General features: G+C 51.5%; 1 protein-coding gene and 1 pseudogene across 5 annotated transcripts in view; both read right to left on the bottom strand.

The window, feature by feature from the left end:
* Window positions 1-18,945, bottom strand: part of MSI2 (musashi RNA binding protein 2) — a 367,561-nt gene that overhangs the window by 143,984 nt on the left and 204,632 nt on the right. The window lies entirely within an intron of this gene.
* Window positions 9,262-9,752, bottom strand: LOC129147335 (jun dimerization protein 2-like; annotated as a pseudogene).

The raw sequence follows: 18,945 nt of genomic DNA, 5'->3' as shown, positions 1-18,945 counted from the left end.
AACTAGTCTTATTATTTTATAGTCCTGCTGCATTCTGGTCCAAAAACAGCATAATCAATCTTGGCCACAAGTCACTTGGAACTAAGTCCAGTGATGGTTTCCAAAAATCACATCCACTTTCAAAGGCCAAAGATTTATCACCAGCGAGGATATTCAGAAGAAAATGCCAGAGTTTGACTATGAGTTCACAGGGAAAGCTTTGAAAACGCTCAGAGCAGAGGCGAGATCTTTGGAATAAGTACACAGACTCCCACTTTGAAGAGGACACATTGCATTTGTAGGAAAAGGCTCTGGTCTTAATGCTCCTAGTCATTGTGGGGAGGGCACAGGGGAGGGAGAAAGAAAGGTGGGGGGGGCGAGGAAGAGAGACAGAGAAAGCAGAGGGAGACACTCACCGACGGAGAGAAATACAGACTGACAGGGGAGACAGGCAGAGAGACTAAGACTGATTCATCATAAAAGAAGCTTGGGGGTGAGATAAAAAGAAGAGAAATAAGAAAGGATTTTGCATAGCCTAATACCAAATGAATTATGGATTCGACTGTGGGAAAACATTCACCATTTCAATGCACCATATTAGCATCCTCAGGAGGCTGGCGAGGCTGGGCCGGGCCCACGCTTGCTTGAAAATCACTGCACAGATCGCCCTTTGCCCCGGCACACACCACTCCATGCGTTTCTTAGCTGTCAGAAATCTGCCTTCCCTTGCCCAGCCCCCTAGGCTGACCCTTGTGTCCCTGAACCTATACAAGGAGGGTAAGGGAAGGTTTTCCATCAACGGGCATGAAAAACAAGCTCCAGTCTTGCTCAACTCTAATCAGACAGGCTGAACTCCTCCAGATGTGCAGACAGCTGGGGAAAGCATGGCAGAGCCCTCCATCCACACCCCCGGGGCCAGGAGAAGACCTCTTCTTGCAGACTGACTGGTCCTCGGGGACAATGCAGTGACCACCCGAACTCCCAGGGACCACGGCGTTAGGCACAAACCACAAAGAGAGCACCCACAGCCAAGGAAAGAAGCGAGGCTGGTCCACTCCCGAGGCGGCTGGGAAATAAAAGGGGCCGTAAGCATCTTTATCGCATCTCTGTGCATACAAATTCCCAACAGAAAATCACAGATTCCTCTCATCTCCCAGACGAGCCGTAATGACCCCGCAGGTTTTCCCCAAGTCCTCGGGACACTCTGCCTGTGCCAGTCATCACAGGGACGCAGGTGCAGCACCTGCGAAACGCCTTTCAAAGGGAAGGCGCCTGCGTGCCAGAGCTCTGGACGCGGCTAATTGCCCCAGCAGGTTCTTGCTCTGGACAGACCCAGGTGAGCTGTCTCAAAAGAACACGTCCAACCTTCCGTCGCCGCGGAGATATCTGAGGCTCGCCCACTGTCCTTTTGTCAATGCCTGCTGGGGACGCGTGAAGATAAGACGAGTATTACATTATGAGGCTTCCTCGTGCATGAAAGTCTGTTTTAAAGAGAGTCTGGAGGAAGGGAGGGGGCCGGGCAGGACGGGGAGGAAGCCTGAGAGGGGAGGTTTGAAGGAAGGCTGTGTTACTTAGGAAAGTCTCAGCTGCAGAATAAAACTGTGCTTTACCTGCAAAGGAAAACTCATTGAGTTCCTCTTTGGTTCCAGAGAAAGCTGCAGCCAGAGAAACTGCTTTTATTTCCTTATTTGCTTTCACCTTGTCCCCTCCCCTGACGTAAAGACACAACCCAAGCCAAGATGCCATCCAACTAACCCTATCAAATAAGTATGAACATGGCCTTTACCTTAAACTTCACTCTGGCTTCCTTCCCTGCAAAATAGTGCATATGCTACAAAGCTGCATAAAGTCTTACAGCATTTGGGGAACTCTGGACAGCCATTCTTTTGGAAAGCAAGAACTATCTAGAGAATGAAGGTTACCTCTGTTAATTTAGTCAACAAAATCTGGAAGGCCCCACCTCCTCTTTTATTAAATAGGAAAACATATCCAGGAAAACTCAGAAACTACCCAAACCCCACCCCTGCATCAGGCTCAGTGCACTCTGCTCCCAGGGTTCCTAGGCACCACGTGCTCTGCTCCTCTCTGGGTAACGTTTCCTGGCCCCCTTCCTTCTCCCAACCCATAAGCCTCCAGTTTGTCACCCCCCTGCACTATCGTCACCCCACCCTGTCTGTCTTAGCTTCTCTCTGTGCAAGAACACAACTTCCACAGCCACCCACCTCTGGGGGCTCCTCTCAGGCCTGTCCCCAGAGTGCCAGCCTCGCTTCTCTGCCATGGGTTTTCTTGCCACGTGGATGTTCCTCAAAATCCAATACCTCTTGCCCAGCCAGTGTGGCTCAGTGGTTGAGCATGGACCTATGAACCAGAAGGGCTCGGTTCGATTCCCGGTCGGGGCACATACTGAGGTTGTGGGCTCGATCCCCAGCAAGGAACTTGAAGGAAGCAACTGATCAATGATTCTCTCTCATCATTGATGTTTCTATCTCTCTCTCTCCACCTTCCTCTCTGAAATCAATAAAAATATTTAAAAATAAAAAACAAAAAACCAACACTTCTTAACAAGGACATACCACCTGCTTTCTCCCCCAACGTCCCACAACTCCATTTTCACCAGTGGACCACCACCTCCCATGACTGAAAGCTTTATGCCATCATTGACCCTTTCCTCTTCCAAGCTCCCTGTCCCATTCCATCACTTCTTCTTTGATGTCGCCTCCACCCCACCCTTTCTTGGCTCTTGGACATCCCTGTGAGTTCCAGGACCTTGTCACTGTAAGTCTGGGCCAGCCACACAATGACCTCATTCCTGTGACCACTGATATTCTGGCTGCGCTCTCATCTCTCCAACTCAGTGCAGCCTGGACACTTATCCTCAAGGATCCCTTGGAGCCTTCCATGTGTCCACTGCCCAAAGGGTCATGTCCAAACACTCATAGCCCAATACCAGCTGGCCTCATCCCTACCTTCCAGACTCAGGTCTCTCTGGCCCCCACAGATACACGCCCCTGGTCCAGACCCTGGGGTTACCCACTCTCTCCTGAATTCCCTCCAGCCCCTTTGCTTATGGAGACAGGGCTTTGTCCCCCCTCCACAGTGGGGAGAACAGAATAAAGACCACAAGGAACTCCACGAGGAGGTTCCCAGAGGGGCTGGCTCTGGGATGTCCTGAGGCCATGGCGGCTGGACACACAGGCTTGGGGGCTTTCAACAAGGGGGCCTGATGTGAAACAACAGGAGGGGAGGGGCTTGTGCAGGAAGCAGCAGAGGCAACAGCGCTGGCACCAGGTATCTTTCCAGCATCACGAAGGAGAAACCGAAGTCTGGGCAATCATAGAGGTTGGAGTCATGGTCAAGGGAAGAGAAACTTTCAATAGAAACCTCTCTCCCCAAACCATGAGCAGCACCTTGTGAACAGAAACCACATCTTAAGTCTTCTCTGCCCGTCACCACCGAGCAAGGACTCAGGATTATTTCTTCACTGACAGACAGCTAAAGGGCAGCTGTGGAGGTGGAGCAATTGCCCTGGGACTTTCAAGACCTGGACTCTTGCTGATGTGTGGAATGACCTTGAGCTAGCTGACAAATGTACCGTGCCTAATCTGTTATAAAAAAGGGCTTTCGAAACATTTATTTATTTATTTAATCCTCAACTGAGGATATGCTTATTGATTTTTTTTAGAGAGAGAGGGGACATGGAGAAGGGAGGGAAGGAAGAGAGAGAGAGAGAGAGAGAGAGAGAGAGAGAGAGAGAGAGAAACATTGATGTGAGAGAGAACATCGATTGGTTGCCTTCCATACTCGCCCTGACCAGGAATCGAACCTGCAACCTAGGTGTACAGAAAGACACTCCAACCAACTGAGCCACACCCGCCAGGGCAACATTTATTTTTCAACATATTCATTACATGCATATAACAGGAACTGCCAATGAGCCCAATAAGAAAATACAAATCACCATTATTAATATTTTGCTGTTTATGTTTCGTAGCCAAATGTCAACGTCTGTGTACAACAACATTTTTTAAATTTTTAATAAAAGGAGTTGATGGGGAAATAAAGAATACTTATTAAAGTAATTTGCCAACTCTCATGTCCTTAATCATTGAGAATTCATCCCCAAGTATGATAGCTGAATATAACAGAACCCCCAGTCAGATATATTTGATGTCTGAGACTCACGTCAGTCCTGAAGCCACCCCTGAACTGATTTATATGACAGCTTGGGAAAAGCCAACTGGGGACAATCAATGGAGCAGCCGGAGACAGGCCTGGTGAGTGTGCATGAATTAAAAGGAAAACTCCATTGTAATAGGAACAAGATTCTAATCACTACACCTAATTACAAAGAGGAGTAAATCACTGAAAAAAAAAATTAAGTGTCTCATACAGAACAAACAAAGCAATTAGTCATAAACAGAAGCTCAGACTTTGGCGAGCAAGCAGGAGCCCGGACCCAAGCCACCAGCTAGCTGCACATCTGCTCCCAAGGCCACGTCGGGGCGGAGGATGGGCTGGAAGGTCAAAGCTGAGGAAGGGCGGGCGCAGCCACCCCCACACACAGCCTCCGCGGCACACACATGCACACAGCCTCACCAAAACCTTCTGACCACAGCAGCAACCCACCATCAGGTGCTGGAAGGCCTGAGCCTGGAGCCCAGACTTACCCGGAAGGCAGAATAACAACAGGCAATTTAATATGACAGAACCACTGCCTTCATTCTCTGTCCGGTCCCTCAGGTTGTTAATAATAAAAACAACAAGAATAACAGCAGTTAAGTCGTATTACACAGTTTCTGTACACACAACACCATGCGAGGCATTTCGCAGCGTGGTCTGGTTTAATTCTCACAGTAACCCTTTCAGGAAGCTGCCATTAGCATCAAGGTGAAGGTCACTTATCAACAAGGAAACAGAGCTCTAGAGCAGGGGTCGCCCCCCTTTCGGATCTCAGAGACCACCGGTTGGTGACCGCTGCTCTAGAGGGCTGACCAATTTGGCTACATTCACCCACTTTATACGGAGCAGAGCCTGGACTAAACCCCACAGCGGACCTCAGGGCGCACGCTCTTAAACTCGGTGCCATGTGGCCTATAAAACGGGAAAAGATGCCCATCTCTCTGAACTGAAGTCAGAAACGAGGTATCCAGTGTGAACTGCCTGGTGTACACAGAATGTTCAATAAATGTTAACTGTTGGTTCTGAGCCCTTCATTCTTCCTGCCCCACCTGCCCTCTCTCTCCTGGGGTCCCCCTTCTAGAGCCCCTGGGACAGTTCCAAATCCACCCTGCAAGGAACCTCTGGGAAACCCTGAGACACAGAAAGTGTGCCTGACGGGCAGCTTTCTGGAAGGGTCTGTGGGATAAAACCTCCAGGAGTTGAGGTCCTTCTAGGTCCATCTCATTCCCCCAAAGCTGGGCTCAGACTCTTGGAACAGTAACGGAGGGGAATGAATCAGCAAATGTCCCTTGGGTCATTCCAAAGTACTTCTCCCAACACACCGGAATCTGTTTCAGGCACTGGGAGATGGGCTGATTCTGCAAGATTAATGTGATAGCCCTGCAGCACAGGCAGAGGGAGCTGGGGGCTGGCCGGCCTGGCCTGGAGGAGGCCAGGTCCTCGATGAGGGAGCTTCCTCCACTCACTTTAAACGAGATGATAAAGCAAGAGCTTCTGGCTGAGCGTGTGTGGCAATCAACACATAAAAATGAGCCTATTTTCAACAAGCCTGGCAAAGGCGCTCAGCTCAGCACAGCACACACCCCCGTGGATGTCCTCGATCTGGCCCGGCCTCTGGACTGTGGCTCAGCACCGGCCGACTGGGACACTGGCAGAGCGGTCGAGGGTCTGAGTCCCAGGGTCCCAGACATTTGGCTTCACATCTGACTCTCAGGAACCACAGTGACCTTGGACAAGCAATGGCACAATTTACTTACTCTCTGAACCTGAGTTAATAGAATGTTCTTAAAAGGGTAATGAAATGAGATTAAGTGGAAGGTGCATTTGCACACATAGAAACACACAGGTGTTGGCTTCTGGTGCTGTAATAATAATAATAATAATAAGTGTTGTTTTTTTTGAATTTCTTTTTAATGAATCTTTATTGTTCAGATTACAATTGTTTCTCCTTTTTCCCCACATATCTCCCCACCACCCAGTTCCTACCCCCCCCTCTTCCCTTACCTCCCCCCCCCCCCCGCTGTCCTTATCCATAGGTGTATGATTTTTGTCCAGTCTCTTTGATTAGTGTTTTTATTTATTTTTAGGGCACAGCGGAGTTTGTCCTTAGTTGAGTGCACTCGCCAACAGAACTGATGGGACAGAGCTCTGGGTACAGTCTGGTCATCACACGCTGTACAGACCCAGGCGAGCCTTCCTCAGCTAACAGTGGCTGTCAAACATTTGCTGCTCTACCAAGAAGGGACCCGCCAACCCTCCCAACAGGAGGTGAAGTCTCCATCCCACCCCTTTATATTAGGTGAGTTTGTGACTCACTTGTGTCCTATGACTTTCAAGGCCAGGTCAGAAAAAGTGAAGCCACTCCTGCCTTGTTTGCTGGGATACTTGTGCGGGAGCCCTAAGCTGCTGTATGATGTGAGGAAGCTCAAGCCAGCTTTTGCAGAGGCCACATGGACAAGTCCTGAGACCACACGAAGAGAGAGATACCTGGTCAGCCCTCTGCTGTGCCGGGCACTATCTAACTGCAGCCTCATGAGATACCCCCAACCAAGCCCCATGCAAATTCCTGTAGAAACCACAAGAGATAATAAAATGATTGTTGTTTCAAGCCAGCTAATTTTGGCATGATTTGTTATGCACCAATAGATAACTGGAACTCCAAGCATATGCACACACACTGTAAACTGATGGATAAACATTAAGAATGACTAATGCTATAATACGTTATGGGATCATGTCCTCTTCAAGTCTGCCCTTGATTTTGTCTTTGGAAAAACGTGTGTTGGGAATGGGGTGAGGAAAATGCCTATAGATTTGCCTTTAGCTTCTGAGAAATAAAGCCCAATTGTCACCAAAGGAATGGTGTCAATATGCAACATGACATCTCAACACCTCAATTCATATAGTGGCATCATTTAGAAATAAAGATTCTATAAACTAATTAAAAAGTGACTTGCAACAGGAGGATTTTCCCCCAAGAAGCCAAACTAATTCAATGCCAAGATCCTGAAAACCCTTACGTCCTGTGTTCTGCAGAGGGACGGCAGAAGAACCTGTCTGACCCGCTCACAGGCACAGAGGAGAATCTGAGACTGAATGAGGACGTAGATGCTGAGTCTGGCCTGCCACCCCACACCTGGTCTCGGGTAGGGAGAGATGCCCCACCAACCACCAAACGAGTGTGCCTGGGGTGGCCAGGTGCCTCACCGTTCAAAACCACAGCCTTTGTGTTCTCATCTCTGAAGTTCCTGGGAGCAAATTGAGATCGTAAGGCCGTCAGCGGCCTAGGCGCTCATCATCTTGACAGATACTTAGCTATTCATTTAAAAACAAGCAAGAGAACAAGCGTCAGCTGTATTTTTTAATTACTCCTGGATAGGACTGGGAATGCTTTGGCATAATTGGGGTATTGAGATTTTTTTTCCCTTTGAAGGCCTTGTTGCAATAAAGAAAAATACTGTGTTTATTCTAATTACAACCGCACTTCTTCTAAACCATCTTAGCAATGGAAAGGCAAAGGGCAATGGACAATTATTTATTTATTTTTTAAAAAGATGTTTTTATTGATTTCAGAGAGGAAGGGAAACAGAGAGAGAGAGAGAGAGAGAGAGAGAGAGAGAGAGAGAGAGAGAGAGAAACATCAATGAGAATCATTGATTGGCTGCCTCCTGCATGCCCTACACTGGGGATGGAGCCCACAACCCGGGCATGTGCCCTGACTGGGAATCAAACCATGACCTCCTGATTCAGAGGTTGACGCTCAACCACTGAGCCACGCCGGCTGGGCTGGGCATTATTTTTTACTAGAGGCCCGGTGCACAAAAATTCATGCACTTGGGGGGCGGGGGGTCCCTCAGCCCAGCCTGCACCCTCTCACAATCCAGGGTCCCTAGGCCTGGCCTGAGATCAGGGCCTCTCGGGGCTTTCCTTCCCCCAGCTGCAGGCAGCTGGTCCCACCCCTGCTGCTGCCACTGCTTGCCATCTGCAGTCCCACCCCTCCCCTGGCACCAGTCGCCTCCGCCTCCCTCTGCAGGCGACAGGCGTGGGGTGTGATGGGTTGGATGGCCTGGGCCTCCCTTTTTCTTTTCTCTTTTCTTTTCTTTTCTTTTCTTTTCTTTCTTTCTTTCTTTCTTTCTTTCTTTCTTTCTTTCTTTCTTTCTGTAAGAGTAATGTTTACTGAGTGATACAAAACTGAGTACTAGTACTATGAAGGGTTTACCAGGATGGAAATGCACCGCAACCCAGCCCCTGCCACCCCTAACACCCAGAGACTACAGTACTTAGAAGTTACACACAACGGCCATAACTACTGAATATCTGTTCATAACAAACAAGCCATAGCATATTTATAATGTATCACATCGAGTGATTATAGAAATCCATTTATATATTGCTTGTATAAAACCTTTTTTTGTAAAAAATATTTTTAAAAAAAGTATAAAAAACATGTGCAGTTGAAAGCCCTGCCAGGACAGCCAGTCTGTAAACATTCAGTGAGTATGTGCTTTGGAAGGGCGCCTGTGCCTCGTGCCCACAGCAACTCCAGCAGGGCCAGCGAGGGTGCACCCCGGCTGCCACTCCGGGCAGGACTGAGCTGGACCACAGTGGGTGGGTACAGCAGGGCCTGGCACTGTGCCCGTCTCCAGCCTTCCATCAGGATCAGGGTCAGGGTCAGGGCTGGGGGCAGGCAGATTGCAGTTTCACTCTGAGTTCCATACTCAGCCTAATTTTGGTTGCAACTCATGGCTTTTCCTGGCTGCTCAGAGGTCCTTTGGGTGGGTGTCCTGGCGGAGAGGCCGGAGAAGTGCCCACAGCTGCCTGGTTGGGCATCTCTCTGGCCCAGAGCCTCTGTCCTGCCTCCTGCAAGCCTGGCCCCAGGCAGAACAGCCCCCCTCCCCCCCAGGACTACTTTGGTCTCAGCACTTGGTCCTAGGTTTCATCAGCCTGGGTTTCTTCCCCTGGTGTGGCTGATCTGAGTTTCACAAAAAAGCCTGGCTGATGCTGGCTGTGCTGAGCCTCATTGAAGAGTTTTTCATGCAGCAAGGAAGAGCCCTCTGGGACCCTCCTGCTCCTCCCTCTCCTCTTCCTCCTCCCAGCCCATGGTCACTTCTTTACCAGCTGCTGCAGCAGTGGGTTGCCTTCTGAGTCGGGGGTCTTAACACTGTTGGTCCTGATGATGCAGGTGGGGAGATGCCAGTTGAGCATCAGGATGAGCTGCTTCCACTCCTGCTTCAGCTCCTTCATCTGCGTTTTCAGCTTCGCATTCATGAGCTCCAGCCACTCAGATTCCGGCTGCAGAAATCCTTCCACACCTTCTTCTTGTTCTGGCATGGGGCTGCTGCCACTTTGTTCTTTCCCCAGTGCCTTTTCCTCCGCTCCTCTTCCTCATCTAGCTCACTTTTCACAGGTTGAGGCCTCTTGCCCAGTTTCACCTCCAGGAAGTGCAAAGGGGCGATCATGGCCCCAATGTTGTGGATGTCAGTGCATTTCAGCTCCTCTGCAGTCAGGGCCAAGCTGGGGAGTCCGGTCAGGGGGCCAAGCCCTGGCAGAGAGCCCACAGTCATGGAAGGGTCCGGGATCTGCCCAGGCATCATAGCAGGAGGAGTGGCAGTCTAGCCCTGCAGAAGCCACAAGGAGAGGCTGCGACCCTGGGGCCTGGGCCAGGCTGCAGGCGCCATGCCCGCTCAGGAGCCGCCGTGGTGCCAGCCCCGCCCTGCAGCGTCCACTGCCACCAGCGCCTCCCATCGCAGCCGCCCAACGTCCCTCTGCAGGCTGTGGCCTGGGTCTCCCTCTTTGAGGTGATCGATTGTGGGGCTCTGCCTGCTTGCCTGCCTGATCGCCCCTAACCATTCATCTGCCTGCCTGATTGCCCCCAGCTGCTCACCTGCCTACCTGATCACCCCCAACCACTCGCCTGCCTGCTGATCACCCCTAACTGCTTGCTGGGGGGCGAGGCCAGCCCAGCGAGGGGCCGTGGTGGTTTTGGTCTCTGGTCATTCTGGTCATTCTGGTCGCTGGGCTTTAATTATATAGGATAGGGCAGTGGGGGTAACAGGTATCAGGGCCAGCTCTGCCCTGAACGTGTGTCTTTGGGCACGAACTCTCTTACTTCACGTCTTAAATCTCTCATTTACAAAATGGGAGACTTTAAGAACGTTCCATGTGTTCCCTTTGGCTCTAATTAATGTGAGGTCATCCTCCCACTTCCTGTCATCCCTGTCCCATGGGGTACAATGTCCCATGGACCTGTGATCCTGGTATGGAGAGTATTTCAGGGCAAACTCATGGCTGGCCTCCAAGGCCAGCAGTGCAATGGTTCCCAATCATCTGCATGTACACGGATCACCCAGTACCCTGGTTCAATGCACAGCCCCAGGCCACTCCTCCAGAGAGTGTGATTCCATAGTTCTGGGGCATGGCCCAGGAATCTGTATTTTTAATGAACACAAGTCTAGTTGAAAATCATGGCCTTGGGATTCAGATACACAAAGTCCTGTCTTCTTGATTTCCCAGCCAGGTAACCTGAGCAAGGTGCTCCACCTCGCTGGACCTCTCCATTCCAGGAAGTACAGCCGCCCAGCTCTACTGGAGAAAATGACCCCAAGTCCCTGTCCACTTCCTGCCACAGAGCTGCCCAACACAGACCTGTTCCTTTCTCGCTCTACAAGTGGAGCACCTCGGGGAGGCTTTTCACCAAGCAGGACAACGGCCTCTCGGAAAACAGGTTGGGCAGGAAAAGCTACACTGCCCAGGGCCCAACACAGCACTGACCACTGAGCACAGCCAAGCAGCTCACAGTTCACAGAGGCCACCAACAGAACAAGTTGTAATCCTACACCTGGCAGCTGGAGAATATAAAAAAAAAGGTTATGCTCCTTATAAATAGCATTTCTAAAGCCTTCGGGTGCCCTGCCCTGTTCAGTGCTGAGCTATCCTGTTCCCAACCCTGGTTCCTGGGACCCGACGCAACCCCCAGAGGAATGCGAACGCCATGGCTGGGCACCAGAGTGGGGGAGGGGGACAAAATTGCCCACAATGCTGCTGCCCCAGGCTCCACCCTCCTGCTGTCCCAAGCTCCGCCCACCTGCTGCCCCATGCTCTGTCCTCTGGGAACTGATGGGGAAGCGGTTCACCTGAGCAGGCCCATGTGCAGGCAGACACCTGGGCTAGCCACACTGGCCTTTGTGACCAAATGGCTGGCAGAACACATTAGCTCACCTCCTGTGCTTGTCACAACAATTAGGCTCTGGAAGGTGGCACTGGCACTGCCACTGAGAAAATGCAGTGGACCAGCCAGTTCATCACCCTCGTGGACAGTTCAACGGGGCCAGGAGGGCAGGGGACCTACATTGGGGGGCATATAGTGGGGGGCAAAGGATTGGGCTGGGGGACACAGAAGTTCATTAAAACCACCCAGCAGAAACATTATAAAACCCAAAGCACCACAATCCAGGGATGGCCAAAGGTCTCAATCCCCGTGGACCTGCAGGACAAGTGGCCAGCACTGGGCTTGGAAGACGGGGCGGGAGTCCAGGCATTCGCCCAGTGATTGACAAGCTGGCCCTCCCGCACTTCTACTCTGCTTCAGTAACTACCCATATTATGCTGAAATGACACAAGCGACAATAATTAAGCCCAGATCTCTGTGGATCATTCGCAGTGATAATTCCACCTTTGTAATTCAGCCCCAGATAAACCCCTTTTGTTCTGCCTTATAACACAGATTCTAGTATCACTCAAGTATATTAACTGTAGCCTATTACTGTCACAAAAAATGCTCCCTGAGCCATAGCAAAAGACTCCCCAGACAAAACTTTATGTCATGTTAATCCAAGCTTTAATAACTATGAGGATATATAACTGTATTCTAATTGTGCTCTGCGTTCCTGCATACGAAAACAGGAGATATCAAAAATGACAGCAGCGGATCACTTCAAATAAAAACGCATTAATTCCCCACTCAGGGTGCTGGGATGCTAGGGTGAAGGGACGCATGCTTATATGGGAAAGAAGTGATATGGGGCTTCTGAGGATAGGGAAGACACTGGGGCTGGTATGGGGCTGCCAGAAATCAATGCCACTGAAGGCTGGAGATGGTGAACCAAGTCAGGGCTGTGCAGGGGAAACAAAGAACCTTGTGGGACTTCACTAGGTAGCTATGGGAATCCCTGGTTCCGAACCTGGTTTGGATACCAAGTCAGCGTGTGACCTTAGCCAAGTCATTCCCACTCCCTGGGCCTCCCTTTCCTCCTGAAAAGCGGACGTGATATCAGACCCACGTGTGGATCACGTGTGGATCTGGTATGGCTCCCTCCCTCTCCCAGCTCACCGGGACCAAGTGATGTAGAACTGCAGCCCACCCAGGGGCTCCCAATCGCCTTTACCTGTGCTGTGTGGTACCTCTGAAATGGGTGATTTACTTATTTATTACATTAGCTGTTTATCATATGTCTCCCTCCACTTGAATTCTGGTCTGGAAGGACCGAGACCGGTCTACTCGTTCACTGACGGATCCTGGTGTCCAGGATGGCACCTGGCACACAGCGCATGCTCCATGAACGTTTGCTGAGTGACTGAGCGACACTACCACGAACCAGGTATGTGGCCCAAGACAAGTTTCTTCAACTCATTGAGACTCAGTTTCCTCAACTGCAAAGAGGCAGAAACCTGCTTCCTAGTGTTGCTGAGAGGATTCCAGAGCAGCTTCGGAAGACCTGGAAGGGCGATGAGCACCACGCAGGCTCACCAAGCATGTTCTTTTCTAGAAAAAATCACAGTCTCCCCTCCAAGACGCCATTTTCACTGCTGAGACCAACACCGGGCCCTTACTCAGTCACTGGTCTCATTACCCTCCCAACACACTTTCCACTTCCCCGGCCCCCACCTCACTCCTCCTCAAGGCCAGGCCACTCTCCTGGCACCGGAAGAGGACCGGACAGCACCAGGCAGACAGGCACAGATGCATCACAGAGATGTCTGGGCATGGGAGTCCAGAAGGCCAAGAATCTGGGCAAACGACGAGCTTCTTGGCCTTAGAGTGGCCTTCCCTATAAAATCAGGACATGCCTTTTAATGGTAAGGATGAAACGTAACAAATGAACATGCTCGGATAAGAAGAGCAATTACTCTCTGCTACGTAACCCCTCTGAGCTGGTGTCCTTATCTGTAGAAAAGGGGAACACACAATAACCCTCACTGCCACATCTCATGGGATGTGCTATGTGGAGGCCTCCGCTGGGAGACCTGCCCTCCAGGGCCAGCTCCCAGGTGCATGCAAACCATGTATCCTCTCCACAGGACCAGTTTCTTCATCTGTGTAAGGGAGATTCAACTCAGACATGCGGGAGGGCCGCCTCACAGTGCTGGGTGACGGGGGGTGGCGGGTCCTGCATAGCCGGCCAATCACATTCACATCCATATGTAGACGGCAGGAAAAGGCCCCCAGGGAAGGGACAGCAAGGCCCACCTCCTCCCTGCCGTGTGGGCAGCTGACGAAGGTGTTACTAAACACAACAGGCAGCCTGGAAGATCCCATAGCTAATGTCTTCCCCTGGGAGACAGATCTTCAGCTGGCTCAAGACTATTTCCCACAGACTCGGGATCTTGAGTGGTGGGAGGGACTGAGACGGCCGAGGATCAGAAATTCCGTCAAGCACATCATGACTCAAAGTGCAGGCCAAGCGCCGGTGCCCACCTGGACCAGAGCGCCACCGTCAGAGGACCGTCCCCGGCAAGCGCCCCTGGACTGAGACCTCAACCGCCAGCCTCTTTATTGACATTCTTGTTGCCCTTAACAACCAAAGAGTAAAAGAACCAGAAGGTGGCAAGTGAGCACGATGATTTCATTTATCTCTTTCCTCTTTTTTGCTACAGATCAACTATGCGACCAGATTTTATCATGAGACGAATCACCTTTCATCCTTCTTCCCAGATGCAAATGACATGACCGCCCCAAACGCCGACTCCCCAAACTCCTGAGGACAACAGACGGGCAGCGTGTGGAGGAAAAGTCTGCTCTCCGAGTCTCCACGGCGCCCACCTGGCTTTCAGAACCCATTGGCTGGCACTCCGAATGGTGGTGCGGCTGGGACCAGGGTCCCGGAATCCGTGTCAGGTTTCCTCCTTTGAAACAGGAGCCCGAGTCTCCAGTGCCAACGGGGTCTACAGCGGGCTTCATTTCCAAACCTGTCCGATGCTCTCATCCCACTCTAATTCTCAGCTCCCCAAAGGGGAAACCCGGTGGAAACTGACAAAAAAACAGAGACTCCAAGAAAGACTGAGTCCAAATGGACTGGCCCTCCCTCCCAGAGACTGGCCCCGGCATGTCGAACCGGACAGAGCCGCTGTTCCCTCAGCCGCCTGTGATTCCGTCAATACCTATCAAAAAGCACTTTTTCCCTTGCCCATCCAACATCGGCTGCCAAAGACTTGGATATCTATTTGAGAGCCCGCTGTATTGATTAGGTCAAATACTACAAGAGTTTTATTTCCTGATTTCTTGACCTTCAAGCCCCCCGGAGGGCTTACCTAATACAGCAATGCCACCGTGAGAGTAACTGCGGGAGAGACACTCAGTAACTCACGTCACCCAGCTTGACTTGTCCGTCACCGGCCGTGCTGGTGTGGACTGCCTCTCAGATCCTGCTCCCGTCTGTCACGGGGATTACTGAGGCCCTGACAGCAGAACAGATGCCTTGCTTTACCAGGGAAGTACAAATGAAAAAACTAAAGCAATCCAGAACATTATAAATTACAAATGATCTTTTTCATCTCTGTTAATATGTGAACTCCCTGGTTTAAAGAAAGAAGAAGGAAAAAAGCTTTCATCACAACAGGTTTAGGTGGTATCAGGAGCAAATTACAGCACTAATTCAGTCCTCAGAGGAAGAAAAATAAGTTTTAAAAGAGCAAAATGATGATTCTCAGAGCAATGTTCACCGTCCTTCCAGGCGGTGTTGTAAATTCATCATCCAGGGAGAAGAACCGAGGCAAAGCCACGGCCAGAAGGGCTGACTGAACGGCAGGAAGAAGGCAAACCGCGGCTTCATACTCCCATTATTAGATCAGTCCTTTGAAAAAACATCATCTTCAGCATCATCGTCGTCATCACCACCGCGGTGTTTGGCCTCCCCTGCTGGAATGCTCACTGATTCCTGACGGGAAGTGAGGGTTGGCAAGCACTGGTCTGCCTTCCCCCCTTGCCAGGGCAAGAAACATGATCCCAATCCCCCCACCCCACTCCCGCCACACACATGCCATTTGCACCCCAATCTGACCCCCAGGCTCTCCCAAGGGGCCCCCAAAGGGCCAGGACCCTCTGGCTACTGGAGTTCTCTGCCAGGAGACAGGCCAGGCCTACATTGGATTTACCAAGAGTCTGTGATCAGCCACAAGCGGTTAACCCCAGTCTGGCTGTCGCTGCCCCCAGCGTTCTCCTGCTCTGCTTTCCGCATCTCAGCTCATCTGAACATTGCTGTTGACGCCAGGGTCAATGTTCTGCTGAACTGCAGCGAAGTAAATGTGAGAGTCTAAGAGTGAACACCCTAGAATCTCAGGGTTCCTGCACCCACGTACTCCATGACCCGTCTTTTCCAACGCCCCTGCTACACTCTGTGCCTGAGCATGCTCTGAGAGGCCTCTAGCCAGGTGCTAGAGAAAGGAAAGAGGAAGAATCCAAATGAAGTGACCAATGGGGTACTTGGCAGAACTATTCCCGAGGTCCCGAGGGCAAGTCCTTGATCCTGGCGCCAGGACTGCCATGAGCTGTGAGCATGAAGCCCACGAGGGGCAGTGTGGTACATCCCATCTGCCCCCCCCCCGCCCCCCACCTCCCCCACTCCCAGGCCAGGTGCTTGGCTGACGCTGCCAGAATGCACCTTGGCTCCAAGGAGTCTGAGCCATTCTACGTTACTGGTTCCAAATACTAAGCTGCTGCCGCTGGCTAAGGAGGAAAAAATAAAAAAGAGAGAGGATAATGGGGGTGAGGGTGGAGACAGAGCTAAAAGGGAAGTCAAATCTCCCCCCCACGCCCCCACCCCTGCCCCCCGAAGGCACTTCAGCCACTGGGAACAATCTGGAAGTCTGGAAGTGGGCAGACCAAAATGTTTACCTAAAGTTCTTTTATGCTGTGTCTCACTTCTGCTCTACAGAACAACAAAATATCAGGGCATCTCACCAAGATCATGGTCACTTCTGGGCCTCTGATATCTTGAAGCAAGAGCCATGGCATTTTATCCCAAATGCATCCCCTTTGGCAAGAATGACCCATCTGCTTTGGAACCAGGACACATGTGTGGCTCCACCCCGGCCACTGCCCCTTACACTCACTGGCCTGTCTGGAAGCCCAGGACTAGGGGCGGTTTTCAAACACAAAGACCACTTTCGGTGTAAGGATATTTTTTAATGGCCCCCAAGTCTCCAGGCTCCAATTAGCGGGTGTCTGCAGAACTCTTGCCGGAGGAGATCTGAGAAGCTGAAAATGCGGTGCACACCAGGGACAAGGATTCTGGTGTGGTGGCCACAGACATCTGGCCAACTTCCTCAGGCCCCAACAACAGATCTAAACATATCATGACCAAGAGAACAAAGGGGAGTCGGGTACCTAGAAGGCACCTGTTGTTACGCATCCTGGGCAAGCCATCGTTTCATTCACATCTCTACCACAGCCATGCCAAGAAGCCTGAGGATCCCCATTTTGCAGATGAGGAGACTGAGGCTTGGGAGATGAAACAGTTTGCCCTGGGAGAGCTCCAAGGTCTGTGATCTTTCTGCCATGGCTTGCCTCAATTAGGTACATTTCTTGTTCACTGGAAGTCGAAGCTAAGAGGGCTTTTCCAAACAAGTTCTTATGTCTTTGAGTCTCCCATTAGATAAACTTGGCTGCATCTAAAGCACATGCAATTCCTTCCTGCGGTTCCATCGCCTGGGCTTTCCAGCCACCCTCTCTTCATCCTCTGTTCACCCCAATTCTTAGCCCTTCGGATAATACAGGCAGACCCATTTCTTGCGTTGGTCCTTCTTCCCCAAGTCCCCTGTCTTAGCAAAGGCTTACCATTTGCAGAATGGCGCTGCCACAGAGCAGAGGGCAGCAGCCTCTGGGTGTCCCACTCCGGCGGGGTTAACGGCCTCCCCTTCTCCAGACACACAGCGGTAAACACAATTAGAATGGCAGGTATGGGGTGGTAAGCAGGACTGGGACCACGCTATGGCTGTAGTCACCAGTGTCCAGCACTGCTCCAGGCACACAGTGGGCTCTTTATTGCTGCTGCTGCTGATGATGATGATAAATAACTGAGAGGAAAGCGCACATGCTAGGGAAGAGTTACAGGAACAGCGATTCAGAGGATGGAAGAAGAGGGGGCGATGCTGAGTGGGTCTAGCCAGGCACAGTGGCTCTGGGAAAGCCGCTGGCACACAGAGAGCACACTGGGAAACTGACCTGCAGGAGCCTCCCTGGCCAATTTGGAATTCCAAAGCTGGTGCTCAGAACCCCTGAGCCACTGGGCTCCAGTTCGGGGCTGCTTCTTCCCTGCTGGGCAGACCTGTTCTCTTCTCCTTCCCACAAGTGCCCAGAGCACCTATTCCTGGACCCTGCAGTCACTCCCCTCCTTCCCCTGGCTGCTGTTTGCCTCTCCCAGGGGCACATACTCCCGAGAAAAGTTCACCAGGCCCCAGTGCCAATCCCACCCCTGGGATTTTCACAGACCATGGACTTGGGAGGCTGGGAAGGCCCGGAGAGAGCTCTCCAACTCCCTTCGACAGAGAGGGCGACCTGGCTCAGCAGCCACGGGGCTTGCCCAAGGCCACTCAGCAGGTTGGCAGCAGAGCTGGGACACGAACCCAAGGCTTTTAATGACCCTTGATAACTCTGATGATGCACAAATGAGCATGAAGGGGCTGAATCTCTGGGCAAGACTGAAGAGTAAAGACCTCAGGCCACTGCCTGGCTCCTGGCAGCATGTTCCTTCTCAGAGTGGCACGCGTGGGAAGGGCACTTTGGAGCTCTCTGCCAGCACATCTAATTTTCTCCTCGCCATGTTTGCACACCGCCAGCTCTAATGCGCTGCCATTTTGCAGGATCTGAGCACATTTCTAAGCTGTGTTTCGGGCTCTGAAAGGTGCAAAGTACATACCACTGTGCCCCCAAAACTAAAGGGGAGAACAAGTGAGCCCTGAGTCCACAAACATCAGCTCCAAAGGCCCCAAGGGCTAGGTGGAGCATTAAACAGGACAGCAGGAGAAAAGGATCCGCCCAGGGAGAGGAAAGTTCAACCCATTGCTGAGGACCTTTCATTATTCACCTGAGCTCCGAGGACGCTGAAGGAGGCAGGTGTTTGGGGTGTATGGAAGTATCGTTTCCTCCTGGGACACGGAGGAGGGGGGGGGGAGTGGCGTCGTTATATACACATGAGTTTTCCCCCTGGTTGTTTTGTGCGGTCATCTCAGTATCACACTCAGGAGAAAAGAGGCAGACTGGGATCAAGATCATCAGACAAATGAAGGTGGCTGGCTGCCAACCCGAACTTCAAATGGGTCCTCCTCTCTCCAGCTCTCTCCTTCTACCCCTCCCCCACACCTTGCCTGGGGGCCAACCATGGGCCTCACCGTCTAATGACACGATGGACCAACAACAAAATAATGATAAAACCCTGTGTGCACGGAAAAGGCACACAATGCATGGGAATGGAGGGAGGGAGACACAACCAAATGCACTGGGCCAGGGAAGGGAAGGAGGCCGGCCTGGCCTGCAGATGTCCATTGGCTGAAGGATGGACAAAGGGGGTGTAG

Source organism: Eptesicus fuscus, chromosome 20 (genome assembly GCF_027574615.1).
Source record: "Eptesicus fuscus isolate TK198812 chromosome 20, DD_ASM_mEF_20220401, whole genome shotgun sequence".
Lineage (NCBI taxonomy): Eukaryota > Metazoa > Chordata > Mammalia > Chiroptera > Vespertilionidae > Eptesicus > Eptesicus fuscus.
This window is presented reverse-complemented; position numbering and strand designations above follow the sequence as displayed.